At 33.5% G+C, this 15,378-nt stretch overlaps 1 protein-coding gene and 1 long non-coding RNA gene across 4 annotated transcripts in view; one reads left to right on the top strand and one right to left on the bottom strand.

Annotated features, from left to right (window-relative positions):
* Positions 1-437: 437 nt before the first annotated feature.
* Positions 438-3,806, bottom strand: LOC132902632 (uncharacterized). Its single transcript, XR_009657193.1, has 3 exons — positions 3,503-3,806; positions 2,390-2,571; positions 438-1,607 (listed from the first exon to the last, which is right to left on the bottom strand). It is a non-coding gene; the product is annotated as an uncharacterized LOC132902632 (long non-coding RNA).
* A 485-nt stretch (positions 3,807-4,291) lies between these two features.
* Positions 4,292-15,378, top strand: part of LOC106129714 (tyrosine-protein kinase CSK) — a 29,348-nt gene continuing 18,261 nt past the window's right edge. For 2 of the 3 annotated variants that reach the window (XM_060948464.1, XM_013328367.2), the window contains exon 1: positions 4,292-4,413. The gene's annotated coding sequence lies outside the window, so the exon portion shown is untranslated. Of the gene's footprint in view, positions 4,414-9,385; positions 9,663-15,378 lie in introns of those variants that run through there. The other variant, XM_013328368.2, reaches the window with a different exon arrangement.

The raw sequence follows: 15,378 nt of genomic DNA, 5'->3' as shown, positions 1-15,378 counted from the left end.
ACACTATTCCAGAACTCCTCGTTTTCTCTTTTTACTGTTGTTGTACCCCTCTATTTTTTATTATTTGGTTTCTTTTCACTAAAAACATTATCAATACATTTAGCATGTGGCAATGAAGCGGGTTGGTTCCAAGAACGCATTGTCTAAGTTAAAACATTTAAGTAGGTTACGAAACTGTGTTGTCACTGTGGAGCTAACTAATAGGTCAATGTTAAAATCACCGCAAACAATTACTTTCTTATTACTTTTTGCAACTACTCTTAGAACTTCCTCCATTGCAGCGCAGGAACACTTTCTACCAGTGGAAAGAGCACAAAGAGCAGTTTTGAAAGTACTCATGTCTGTGCCAATTCGTCATCCAACTGCGCTACTTCATTTCAAAACTAAGACCCTAAGCTTACGCAAGCTCTTCATATAAGTATAATGTTGTTCGCAGGTTTCACCGTCATTCTGCACAAACCTTACTGTCTGACACTAGAAGATATCGGTTTAATGTACCCCTATGTAAGACTCGCTTTGCTCAAAGATTATACAACTTTCTAGCCCCAAGAATATATACCATCCTTCAAAACAGATTAAATATTATTAAGTACACTAACAAACAATTAAAAGATAAGTAATTTAACTATTTACTCCATCTAAATGAATATGATATAGATCACCTCTTGACACCATTAAAATAATGAAAAAAAAAACCAAAACACATATTAACAAAAATAAAATAAAATAAAAATAAGGCATAAGGCTCCCCAACGCAAGAGAAATATAAATTTAAATAAAGAAAAAAAAATCACTTTCTTATGCACGAATATTTATATATGCGTTTGTGTCTATATGTACCTATGTATGCCCTTAAATATTTTTTTTTTATATTGTATGTTCCTATATTGTTTATCTTATACACCCAACGCAAGCATCTCGGTTCTATAGATATAATTATATGTGTGTGAACTGAGTTCAAAGATATATGTCACAATTTGTTAAAATTATAATAGAAGCCTTATCTAGGATGTGGAGACCTGGTGTCTTGTACGACAGGCAGTTTAAGCCTATTTCAAGCGCCAGTCTTCACAAAATTTACAGTAATTACCTATTTTATTAAAAGTAGTAGTATAAGTGTTAACCCTGTTACTTGCATGCACCAAATGTAAAAATTTTGTGAAAAAATAAATAAAATTATTATTATTTATTTATTACATTCAGGAAATTAATAAAACTATTATTGAGTGGACTATAAATACAAATAACAATGTGTTCCTCAAGTTCGGCACAAGATACCTCAACACTAATACAAACAGACCTAAGGTTTAGTTTAAATCACGTGTTGCGTCCACAGAATCATCATTACAAAAATTTGATGATTTTGTCGATTTTGACAGATTATGTAAAGAATGTAAAGAAATGTAAAGAATCGTTTACCACAATGTAAACCCGTCAGTTCTTTTATGTTGTTTGCTAACAAAGTAGCAATTCTATTTTTATAAAATCTTAAAATATAAACATTATCGTGGAGGATTACTTGAGCATGATGGTTGATCAATGGTGTTTGGTGGTTGATCAGTGGTAGTTGTAATGTCCATTAATGCAGATGGGGATGGATGGTCTGCCTGAAAGAGAAAAAAATTGAAGATTTAACAAATGACATGGTTACAAGTAATAATAGGTAGGTAAAATAGAAACATGGACTCAAATGTTTGGTAAATTGTTAATCTATAAGTATTTTTTTTGTAACTAAAAAGTTTTTATTGTACACCAACAGACACCCACGCTTTTGCCCATGGTACACACATAATAAGTTACTTGGGGATAACGCAGCTTTCTAGCATTAAAATAATTTTTATAATTGGACCCGTAGTTTTAGAGCTTATTCATGTAAAAACAATCACATCTTTTCATTTTATAACATTGTAAAGAAAAATATCATAATAACATTAAGGAACACTCATCACACCACCAGCCTCATCACCAGTGTTTGTGATAGGTTGTGATAATCCAGTGATTGTGGTAGATTAAAATGTGGACATCCTGCAACTCAAAATTTTTTTATGGAGGCCTGCGACTACTTTTTATAAGATATTTTGTGAGTACTAGAACAAAATTTGTTCCGATTAATATAAAAATACATTTCAGTCAAAATTGAAATAAGAAAATTAGTAAGTATCAGAACAAAATTGCAGAAAAAAGGCTTATTATGTTTTCTATGAGTTGACAAAAGTACATGAGACTTCATGTACTTTTGTCACAATCACAACACGTCATGCTAAATAATAATATCAGTCAAATAGAAATTGTGAAGTATATGGTAATCAGAATAATCGGTCAACAGTTACAGGGTAAAATTTAAATAACTTCATTGGATCCAAAAAAAATAGATTGACACATTATTTACCTTTGCAAATATTGTTGGGATAGCATCATCTCTCCATCTAACTATATTTAAAGTTTTATTGAATGCACTCTCTTCAAAGTGCATTGAGCACACATAGGTAGATGTCTTTTGTTCCCGGCCGGATATTTTCTATGCCAATTATTTGTAGCCATTCCCTTCGCCGAGATTCGTTCCTTGGTAAACTAAAACAAGAAAAAAATACAATATCATAACTTAGCCCCTTATCTATACTAATACTATACATATACATACTATTATAAAGCTGAAGAGTTTGTTTACGCGCTAATCTCAGGAACTACTGGTTCCAATTGAAAAATTATTTTTGTGTTTAATAGACCATTTATCGAGGAAGGCTATAGGCTATAAAACATCACGCTGCAACTATTAGAAGCGAAGAAATAATGGAAAATGTGAAAAAAACGGGGAAAATTACTTATTTTGAGGGCTTCCGCTGCAAAAACGGTTCAAGATACCAAAAATATATATATGAAAGAATTATTCCTCTTGTAATAATCTAAAAAAATGTCCGCGACAGTATATGTCTATCTTTTAAGATAAACTCACTAGAACCGTTCTTATGGTAACCAAATTTGGTCGAAATTAATGCATTATTTGTTAAGAGTTGTATCAACGTAATAATATTAATCTTTATCCAAATAAATGTATTGTTGCTTATGAGTACTTAATTGTGAACAAAATTGTCTTGGACATCACTTAATTTCAATGAACATCATAGAATATATAACAATTTAAAAATAAAAAATGTTTAGGCTATATAACATCACGCTGCAACTATAAGAAGCAAAGAAATAATGGAAAATGTGAAAAAAAAACGGGGAAAATTATTTGTCCTTGAGGGCTTTCATGATGTCCAAATAACTATTCCACGCGGACGAAGTCGCGGGCACAGCTAGTTTATCGATAAGATTCTATGTTCGATGATGTTCAACACTAGCACACGTGTTTATGTTTTCGATGTGAATGAAATATTGAGAATATTACAATTTTTTAAAGCTCACAACAAAGAAGATTAAAAGTTATAAGGTTTTTAAACACATTTCATTAAATACACTGTATGATAGACAATAATTTAACCAAATATTAACCACTTACCGGTGAAAGGTTAAATTCGGCCTATTTTTGCTTTGGCATAAGCCACAATATGCTATTGAATACTTCATTTGTTGTTTATTAACGATTAATATAAGCACAACTTGGTAAACAGTAGAAAAACACGGGATTTCCTCGGAAAAACGTAAAATCCTCACGGTGATAACTTCCACGAGTAAGCTAAGCGGGCTACTTAAGATGGCGGTGCTCCAGCACAAACACATCGAAGCCAATGAAGAGGGTGCTGATAAAAGAGTGTAAACGTTTTTTCTCACGTTAAACCACTGTTGTGAGAAAGAGACAGATATATCAGTTTTTATTTCTGAGTCAAGTTGAACAATTAGGGCACCTCCATAGAATATTATTTCATTGCTTTGCTCCAACGCAGAAAGAAGTTCCTAAATTGTCAATGACATTGACAGTTAGAATTAAATTGATTGGACAAATTTTATTCCTTTGCATTAGATTTTCAGAAATCAATGAGAATATTACAAAATAGGGATGGCGTTCTTTCCGAAAAACATCGACTTTTAAATCAATCCGTATCGTATCACGCGGATGTATCGATTCACAAAAAAAGTAGAGGTCTAAAGATTCGATTTCTCAATCGATTTTTTTCAAGTTTGCATTTATAATGTTACTTCATATCTTAACTTAAAAAGAATGCTGATTTTCAAGGGTGACATATCGATTCTCTGTATCGATTCAGTACTGCATATCGATGATTTGTGCTTGAAAACTGAGTCGATTAAATTGATCAACTTCTCATCCCTACCACAAAATTTATAAAATGGCGGATTGTTGAGTGACGTATCGTGTTGTGTGTTTATGAAATTCGTAATTTTAAAAGATTCATATTGTTTTTCGGTTAATGTTTAAACAAATATTGTAAGAACTTGTGTTTTATGTGTTTGGTAAGTGATATTAACCTATATATATTTCTTAGATGTAATTTATTTGATTTATCTGTGAACCAAGGAATCTGGGGATGAGGTTGCTCAGATTGTAGGCGGATAGAGAACGGCATAGTTCGCGGATTGATGGATATTATATTGTTTGCATTCGTCATAATGCTATAAATGTGCAGATTCATTTAAATTCCACTAATTTACATAGTGGTGAAATAACTACTACTATTACTATCAATAAGCAAACTGCCTAATTGCCTATCAACTTATTTTCTCTTAGAATTTACTACCCTAATGATTGAAAATAAAAAAAAAAAAATTTCAAGATTTAGTAGAATAATTAACGTCAATAAGTACCTAACTAACTACGTACCTCTTCTCTTTGCGTGTTGATTTGATACCTATTCTATCTAGAGTACCTAGCTTATTAAGTTAGGTCTGGCATTCATTTCACATTTTTCCATGACTGTCATTTTCTTTTTGAGTGTTTACAGATAAGTATTTCCATGTTTTTACAATGCATTAAATTTTTATCTTCTTTCCATAATCTAAGTCAGTAAGTTATAAATAAGCACAAAGAAGAATCACATTTGTTTTTGTTACTTAATCAAGTTTAACATAACTGGTCTCTAAGAGTTTTATTTTTACAAGTATTTTTCTAACAAGTCTTAATTAGTTGTGCCGTGTGGTACCTGGCATCAATAGAAAAAAAGAATAGGACAACTCCATTACCATTTCCCACAGATGTCGTAAAAGGCGACATATAAACTTGGGATTCTTCTTTTAGGCGATGGGCTAGCAGCCTGTCACTATTTGAATCTCAATTCTATCATTAAGCCAAACATCTGAATGTGGTCTTTCAGTCTTTTCAAGACTGTTGGCTCTGTCTACCCCACAAGGGATATAGACGTGATCATATGTATGTATGAGTCTTAATTCACTTTGTGTAACTATGCCAGCCTCATAGGGAACTTTAGATTGAAGAGTTGTTGATGCTAAGAGCTTAACTCTGCAACATCACAGCTTTCCAAATGTTAATGTTCTAGAAGTTAAACATATTTTACTAAAGCACCATGACTATATTTCTTACTAGCTATAGGCATTATGCCAGTTGCCCCAACAGACTACAACTAACATAACATCCCTTTCTGCTGTAGATTATGAAGTCCCTCTCAAGTGGGGGCTGATGTAGGGATTTTCACGTTTTAATAGTTTTAACCCTTCTTTGCATGATGATGGAAATTTCAATCATAACATTTAGTGAAGAAAAAAAGGTACTCAAAAACTGTAAACTTTAAATTTGTTGTTGCTGGCAACTTTATAAATGACTATTGCGTACAACAAAACCCTAGTACCAGTCTACTAGAAGAAGAATTACAATAAAAAAAAAGAAAGGTCACTTCGGTGTAAATTTCCCAAATGTAAAGGCTATTCCACAATTTCATTTAATCGATGTGGAGTTAATTTGTGCTTGAATAAAAATAATAATTGTTTTTAAATTATCATTTAGAATAAAAGAGAAAAAGTAAACAATATCTTTTGACTTATTTAGTACTGAGCTATATATGTAACAATGCAATTTGAATGTAAATTTTCATCTCTGTTTTTTAAATAATTCAAATTCTTATGTATACTAGGATTTTTTAAAATATTTTTCCTTAATCTAGAGCATTAATTACATCAACCTGATTTACTTAAAAAAAAATAGGAAAAATCATGCAATAGGGTTAAATAATCTAATTGTAAATAAATAAAATCATATGTTAGTAACAAACCGACAACCATATCTATAAAAACTCATGCGTGGAACTCTTTTATCCCGCCAGAGATTCGGCGGACAAGTGAATTTAAAAAAATATCTGTTTGACAAGAGACAAGCTTATTGTGTTTTTTGCCTGTTCGTTCCTATACACTTAAATAGTAATTTATTTCTTACAATTTCATCCTTTCCCATCTACTATTACTTTGACTGCGCTTCACCTTCGATTAAGTAAGCCTTAAACCTATCGCTACTCCTCTTTTAGTGTAGAGGTACACACAAATAAAAAATCCCAAGATCCATCAAGGTTAGGACTGCACATTGATATGCCAATCATTCAGTCAATCAGTTTCCTCTTTATATAGATTGAAACATTATTGTCCTATGAAAATAAGCCCAGTTTCAATTAGCTCAATCTCCAATGAACACAGTCCTGAATTGTGTCTAAAGACAAACAGCCAATATTAAAAAAAAAATACACTTATACTCTGTTGCCCCAGTTAGGATTTAATATTTAGTATATTCTTTGCCTTCCCTCCGGGGAAAAGTGGTTGTATGATTCATTTACTTAATTGTGAATATCTGTATGTATAATCTACACACCTTTTAAATTTCATCGAAATCTGTCCAGCAATTCGAAAGTTGTTGCATTACCTACATGTATGTATTTTTGGCTAAGTACATTGGTAACCCTCATTTCTTTCCCTGTGTTAATAATGAAAAGCTCAATAGAATCATATTATTCCATTACCAAATTAGTCTACTACAAGTAAATGAGTATGTACTTGAAAATGCAGTAAAGATCTTATAATGCCCATGAGTCATGACTCATTGTGGATGCCCTCGCTAGCGTCGCCCGTCGTTTAATCGCTAAATTAAAAATGGCTCATGTTTGCCTTTAAAGGCTATATTCCATGCCGTGTGGTTCTCAGCATTTTGGAATACGACCAATTCATCTCTGTCTGAATGTTGTAAAAGGCTATTAAGGGAATAGGTAAACTCATCTAGTGTTAGCTTTTACCATGATCCAATATGGGTTACGTTTACCTGCTGTGTAGGTCAGACGGTAGTCGCTTTGTGTGAAAACCAGACTAACCCAATCCAGAATCATAGACAAAAGGCCCACCCTGAGCTCTCCAGATGGGGGCAAGATTTAACTGGGATTTACGCCAGGAGAAAAAATAATTCAAAACCAATACATTGCATGTATAATTTTTGCTTTCTAGTTTGAGATCTGAGCAAATAAGGATGTTGAACGTTGTATAATTATTACTTGCAAGTTTGAGATCTGCGTAAGTAAGAATGTTGAAGCTTATGGTTTCTTTATTAAAGCTTAAGTCAAGAGCATTTGTTAAATGGGTCAAGGGCCGGTGTGGATGTAGAGTGATGCGTTGGACGGTCCTGAATAGAGGGCATTCCGACGACATCAACAACAGTCGGTCACGGGGCGAACGCTACCGTACATCGAATTCCTCTCACGCTCCAGTTGCCACAAATACCACTAATTGTATTGCATTTTGCCACTGCGCGGATGTGGAGTCATGGTTCTGCATCTATGTAGCCATTATTAATAACATTGCCTGAAGCTTATTTCTGTTGTAGTAATATAATTTATTTATGTTTCCAACTTTAACCTCAAATGAAATGAAATGAAATGAGATGAGAGAACATTATTAACTTTCCGCCTGTTTATCAGTGGCATGAAAAATTTCATTGATTCCTACGTAGAAAGTACACTAAGCACCCTGCCTTGGCTATTGAACTATCGTATTGCCAAGGTAGTGCTACTTATTCCATAAGGAAAAATCTTATAGGTTACTGGTACTTGTTTGACAGAAGCAGTAATCACTAATCTTTATTATGTATTTACTTGGTCTTAACTGAAGGAGAACCAACATTTGTCGCAGATTGCAACAATCAATTGAAAGACATAATAAGTTCAGTTTCTTATTTATAACAAGATTTATGTCTTAAATAAAATTTCACATTAATCAATCCAATATTTTCTTGCCTTTCTTCGTCTTTTCGAGACTATTTGCCTTGTCTGTTCCGTAAGGGTTGAAAATGTGGTACATTTATGTACAAAATTACCAGATATAAAATACACATGCTCTATTTATGAATGAGCTCTGTTTGGCAAGTTGGCTGAGAAGTTAACTTATTAGACATTTACTGAAATGTATAGTCCTACAAAACTGTACCGGAAACCATACGGCAACTAGAGCCGAATAGAACTTTTGAAGTAATTACTCGTTTCAGTTGAGTGAGTGTACTGCAATGAGTGCGCCCGTGTCAATTACATGCGAGGTGTATCAGTAGAGCGTTTCCTGTGAGCAGATCAGCATCAGGTTGCCGTAATCAGACCCGACGCGAATTGAATTTGCGTCAGGAAATCGCCAATAGCCACAAACTTATTACATAGTTCCAGAATTTTTTTTTATTTTATAAATACAATTTCTTGTAACAAGTTAGTTTCTTAGTTGTACCATTAAATTTTGACAGCTGTTTTTGTGAATTACAATGAAATAAATACCTATGTAAATCATCTTTAATTTCTCAACTAAACTCATATTGCAAGTTCTTGCACTAACAAATTGTTTCATCATTTCTCGCTTAGCATAGCAGAGAGAGGTAATGTTGGTGGTGGTCGCTAATGTTGTGTGACTCGACAATGCATACTAAATCAGTAAATGTTGGCTATATGGAGCTGTGTCCATGTATTATTCGAAATGCAATATTTGCATTGTGAATTCAAATCGGAGGAAGAAAGTTATTTTTTGCCCGTCAGCACTGTGCCCATTCCTTACCCTTAGCGGTAATAATGCTAGTCATTGTCCGTTTCCAAAGTCTTTATTAAAGGTTCCATCTAAATCATTTCAGTTTCACTGTGATAAAGTTATACACAAACTTACTTTCGCATTTAGTTAGAATTCGGATGAAATGGGTATGTTTACTGTACAGCATGTTTGTGAATCTCAAGCCACATGAAACCTTGAAGGTACCCCTTCGTAATCGCTTCTTGAATACTCGTATCATTTCCGTAGGACAGTAGCTGTATATATGTACACCTATATGCAAATGTTCACGGCCCCGGTTTCGATTACGCAGTTAAGACAAATGGCATAGATGTCGACGGTCGTTTGTGTAATGCCTTTACTAATAGGGAAATTCGTTCGCCGGTGGGCAGGTCGGTAAGCCGCTGGCTAACTTATTTCTCGACTACAGTTTGCGTTTAGCGATCAGTCGCTCTGCACGCCACTGTTAGTGTTGTGTCTCGCTCTATTATACATGGTGTTACTCTGTAGCACATAGCTGGTGTAAACAAAGACAACTACGTTGACGTCTTCCTCGACTAATGAATATTTTGATGTAAACAATGGGATGGATGAATACAGCTACTGTTAAAATCTGTGCATATTTTGAATACTTACGTGTATACTAAAGTTGGATTTGAGACGTGATGTCCATTCCATTATGCTGAAAGTCACAACACATGGTATGTCATTTATTGCAACATTAGTTTTATAGCTCTATTTTAGCATTGCGCAGTAACTTTGTTAACTATCTAAGCGTGACGCTTGCAATATGATTCTCTTTACGGACATGTAGACATTAACAAATCAATATTGTACGAATACTTACCTCATTAAAAATTTAAAATTTCTTTCATGTACCAGTATGAAAACCCATTTGAGTTTGTCTGTTTCACCTTTTTATTTTTATAATGAGTTCGTACTTCGCTTTTTTTATCATAAGTGGTTCTGTTTTAGTTCAGATAGATATGATGTCTGGTTGCTTTTAAGTTATTTTTGGTAACTTTATTTTTCATATTAGGTACTTTATTTAAAATACTTCCAATGCATAATATTAACCATTATTAATTGATTTTAATTTATTTTTAATTAATTGATTTTCATAACTACGTTTATAATACAAGATAAGGTAAAGCTTTATTTACTTATGTTTGCGTAACTATAACTTAATTTATGGGATATTTGATCAGTAGGAAATGGCTATAGTGTCATCAAGTGGTGTCGTAGAAGCACCGGCCGGATAATGCGTTACAAGGCTGTTACATGTCTACCTTGATGTCGTTGACGTGGGTAGTGGTATGTTATGGCACAATGTGCCTACTAACTCCAAAAATGTGAAGCAAGCTTATGTGTGTGTATTAACACCATATGTAAAAAAAGGAAAAATGTATTTATTTTCCTCCACCATCATTGAAATTTATAAATTGTACAATGTAATTGTTTACCATTGCTTTTGAACAATCGATTCAATCGTAGACACATTTTGTGGTTCTAGGTGTATGTATATATGGGCAATAATGCCTTGTAAAATGTACATGCCTTGGTCTTATGTAAAGCATATGATATGTATAAATTTTATTTTTAAGCTTTTGTTTGCCGTGTGGTTCCCGGCACCAATAGAAAAAAGAATAGGACCACTCCATCTCTTTCCCATGGATGTCGTAAAAGGCGACTAAGGGGTAGGCTTATAAATTTGGGATTCTTCTTTTAGGCGATGGGCTAGCAACCTGTCACTATTTGAATCTCAATTCCATCTTAAAGCCAAACAGCTAAACGTGGCCTGTTAGTCTTTACAAGACTGTTGGCTCTGTCTACCCCGCAAGGGATATAGACGTGATTATATGTATGTATGTTTATTTTTAAGAAATAGGTAGAAATATCTATTTACTGAATAATATATAACGCTAATAACTAATTACTACCAATAAAAATAGGGAGCGACTACGTCTTCTATGATTTATGGAAACTTCAGTCCCTCCCAGGCAAAGCAGTATTAATGGTTTCCAAGCATGAAAATACCCTTCGGAAGCAGTTTATTTATGGCTGGCGTATAGACATCGCTGTTGACAGGGGAAAGCACGAATTTGCCTTTATATTTGCCTTACTAGAAGAAGGTAAAGTCCAGTTAATTCCCGTTTTTAAGTTTTGGAAATACCTTTTAGTGCATCCCTAGACCACAAAGAATCTACATGCATGCAATTTCAAGTCTCTGGACACTTTAGGCTGAAAGTGGTCTGAAGGTTTTATATATATGTATGCACATATAAGTATAAATTTTACATTTTATCATTCTACGCAAGGCAACAACTTTTGGTCTTTTTAATACCGACATTCTTGAGGGGAAGGAAGTAATTCCTATTAGCATTAAGGCCGTACTGTAATTTTCTTTGTAAACTGCGTTTGCCGCTTGGAAAATCAATTTAAACGGGAAATAAGATTTCCACTCAAAATACGTTTTTTTTTCTATTGAACAAAGGTTAGTTTTTAACTCCAATTTGTTAGTAATTTATTTAGGCCTTATGGAAAAATGTTCTCATGTATCATTTCTATTATTTATTGCTAAGCTGCACAACGAAGCTTATCTTGCAATGAGAATAAAAAATTATGTACAACATTTCCCTGCCATGCATAGATATAGAAAGGAATGTTCTATAAATCTTTATAATTACAGTTTCTTACTGAAATAAAATGTAAACACGGTGCCAGTAACATAAACACAGTGGTAAACTTGGAACTCAGTACTGCGTTTCACTTCCTACATTTATTTAAAGTCAACGACCATCACGTTTTACTTTATACCAATGTCCTTTGTAAATAAACAGATTGAATACGTATCATACAATAAGTAGTAATTATTAACTACTAAGAATTACCAAGGGCACCTAAATTTATTATTCAATGAGTTGAATATTTGTTTATATTGTATGCACTAGGTAAAGAGGTTCATGACACTAGTGATAGTAATCGTAATTATTTGGAGTATTTATCTGACATTTGTACAAAGTCAGTCCGACCGGTTCTTTGAAAATGGAGCATTCGCGGGCTCTTTACGTTATCGTCGTAAGATCGTAGCCATACTGTTACGTTTAAATGTTTATAGTATATCGATCTCTTGAACATCCATATTTTTTGATGTCATCATGTTCCGAAATTCAAGAACATTTTATTTTACTCTGTTTAGATTTCTAAACAGAGTAAAATAAAATGTTCTTGAATTTATTAGTTCTTTTTAGTTTAAATAGTTCTTGAATGCCTTATTCTTACTAATGGTACCTACCTTAGTTCAACCGACTTAAAGAACTATCAAATTGTGTCTCTCCTTAAAATCCCCTCAAAGTGGGAACTATTTTATAATTTTCATTTGTTTTGGAAAGTCAGTGAGCGTTTTGGTTGAAGGCGATTAAATGCAAGCCTCTTCGCAAGTTTCTACTGATAGAGTAAACTGTAATTCTGGATATGTCAGGATCTTTTTGGGTGTATATTATACATGCTGGGTATGCTTAGATACAGACTGCAAATTGTAATTAGGTGTCATGATTGCAAGTGCCGCAAGGCGTCCGCGGTGCGGTGGCTGGATGCGATGAAAGTGAAACGCGTCGAGTCGCTGTGGTCGTTCAACCCGGCACGCGCCTGCATCCTCCGACGGCCAATCTCGTTGCTCGTATTGTGTTTATGATTTCGCTGCAACAAATCTTGGCCTCGCTCGCCTTGCCTTGCTACTCCATACCTTACTCAGAAACGTCGAATACATTATTTTGTTGCTCGTGTTTCCGCTTTGGCGGCAACGAATGTGCTTTGATGTTTTAATTATACGTTTTCATCAGTTAAGTAGCTGAATATTTTTTTTGTACTTTACAGATCCTAATACTCCGATCATTCGTTTATATACAGTGCTAATATGCAAAATGTTTTATTCGCCACTCATGTCTTAATACATTTCTTACTTTTACTGGTAGTTACTTTATCTTTAACTATTATAAACTAATTAAAAGAGGTGCCGTGTGGTTTCCAGCACTTGAGAATAGAACCACTACATATATTTCCCATGAAAGTTGGAAAAAAGCGACGTAGGTATAGGCTTATAAATTTGGGATTAATCTTGTAGGTGATGGGCTAGCAACCTGTCAATATTTGAATCTCAGTTCCATTATAAGGCCATATAGCTGAACGTGGCTTTTCAGTCTTTTCAAGATTGTTTGCTCTGTCTACCCCGCAATGGATTAAAGACGTGATTGACATGGCGACAATTAAAGAAGACTATTTGAATTGATCGATACCAAATATGGTCTGGCCAATGTATATAATACTTCATATGTACCTTACGTATGATTCACGAGCAATTTACATAATTTGTGTCATTAATTTTGGAGGAACATTTTCCTTCAAATTAATACAACATTTTAATTTAGCAGGCAGTGTTTAAAGAATTATTTTTAACGCGGCACTAATTAGTCATTGTGTTCTTTGTCAGATGCCATACAGAGCTCTATAGCAAATTCCAATTCGATGAGCTAATGTCAAACAAGGTTCGACAAATCCATCTCGAATAGCCTCTATACGACATTGAATCCTTCGGTCACGATCACGGTTTTTGTTTACTCTACAAATGATGACTGAATTATTGACGAATTTGTTATCCCTACCAGTTTACTTATTATAATCTACCAATGGCATATCCGTGTAAAGTCATCGTAGCCAATTATACTAATACTCGTAAGCAACAACATAATTGAAACGTTTTGTAATCCACTGTACTATATGATAATGCTAAGGCACTTATATATAGACCGTTCTTATTATAAACCTGATTAGAATGCAGGTTTGCTAGCGTTTAATTAGGCAGTCGTGGGATACCTGCTTGTCAACGGAAGCCGGCTACGTAATTAACCCTCCAGTGACAATCTTGATAACCGATTTGAAAATCGACCCCACTTCCATGGGATTCCCATTAAAGAGTACCTAGGCAGTAATCATCATTTTCAATTGTTCTTTAATATTAATATTGATCATTTGGAACACAGCATTTGAATAGATATTTGGGTTTGGGTAAAGCAAAACAAAAGCTATTTGTATGCTTTAATTATGCAATTAAGAAATTCTTTTCAATTATTGACGATACATCCAAAATATTTTGTTGCAAATTACAATAAAATTTTCAGAATTAAATATACATGATTTATATATTTAGAACTGAAGCCTGTAAAGTCTTGTGTGGTGTTGTCATTATTGAGCGTTATTTTCCTGCTGGTTTATGTGTCATTTAGTTGGTCATCTCGTACAGTTCATTACAAGGTTAATATTATTACTTATTCGGGGTAAGTTCTACCAATTTTTTTACTTTTATGGCATACATGTTTTGCGGACCACTAGCTTCCATTTAAAAATGGACTCAGAACATGACTTTAAAGAGTAAGGATCCTGAATTTGACTTCATTGTGACAATGCTATGAGATATCTATCTTTGTCAATGATTGATTTATTTTATTGGCAGCGTTACATGGGTTAATTTAATGCTTACAAATGTATTGTCATATCGCTACACTGTTCATGATTTGTAGAATGTAATAAATTGCATAATTTTATTATTTGTCATACAGAACTATGAACAGATTTTGAAACATTAAAAACACATAAAACCGATTATTGATTAGATCGACTTTGCACAACAATCGTCACATAGTTTATGTCATCATAATTCCCGGTTGTCAGGTCATTGGATATTTGATTTTTATACAAATATACACATGTTTTTGTACATATTGCAGTGAAATATGAAATTAAGACAATGGAGTTAAAACGTTTTAATTAAAAATAATTGAAAAGTTTTTAAAGTGTCGTTTACTATGATGCCTTATTATGTAGTACTTATTAAGTTCTATGTAACGACGCACCGTTACTATGAAGTTTAATAAAATGTTGCATACTATTTGTGACATGTCTTATGTCACTAATAGTGTCGTATTATTGCACTGTTCAGATTCATTTGACCATGAATTGTTACGTTTAAATTGCGTGATAATAACACAGTGCTATTCAGAGAACATCGGACACGAATGTGTACTAGCCGATGAGCGACGATGCGAATAGTCACGGACCGTGGAAAAACAGTTTATCACGGTTGCATCACTCGTGCAATATTTTGTCGCCTGGTCCTGTTTTACTTTAGTCTCATTTTTAATTCTACGGAATTCTGACATATGCCAATTTTTGACATTCATATAAGTATAGGATGCGTAAATTTATAATAATACATATAAGAAAAACAATCATCAAAAATGCGAATATTTTGGAAAATAGAACTAATTGATGTGCATTAAAATGGTATTCTTAAAAAATGTTTGTGATCTATGGATAAGTGGATAGTGTTCCCTGTGTAATAAAAATAATTTCCTTGCTGAT

The sequence above is a fragment of the Amyelois transitella genome, chromosome 16, assembly GCF_032362555.1.
Source record: "Amyelois transitella isolate CPQ chromosome 16, ilAmyTran1.1, whole genome shotgun sequence".
NCBI classification, from domain to species: Eukaryota; Metazoa; Arthropoda; class Insecta; order Lepidoptera; family Pyralidae; genus Amyelois; species Amyelois transitella.
The sequence above is the reverse complement of the archived record's forward strand: the minus strand, read 5'-3'. Positions and strand labels throughout refer to the sequence as shown.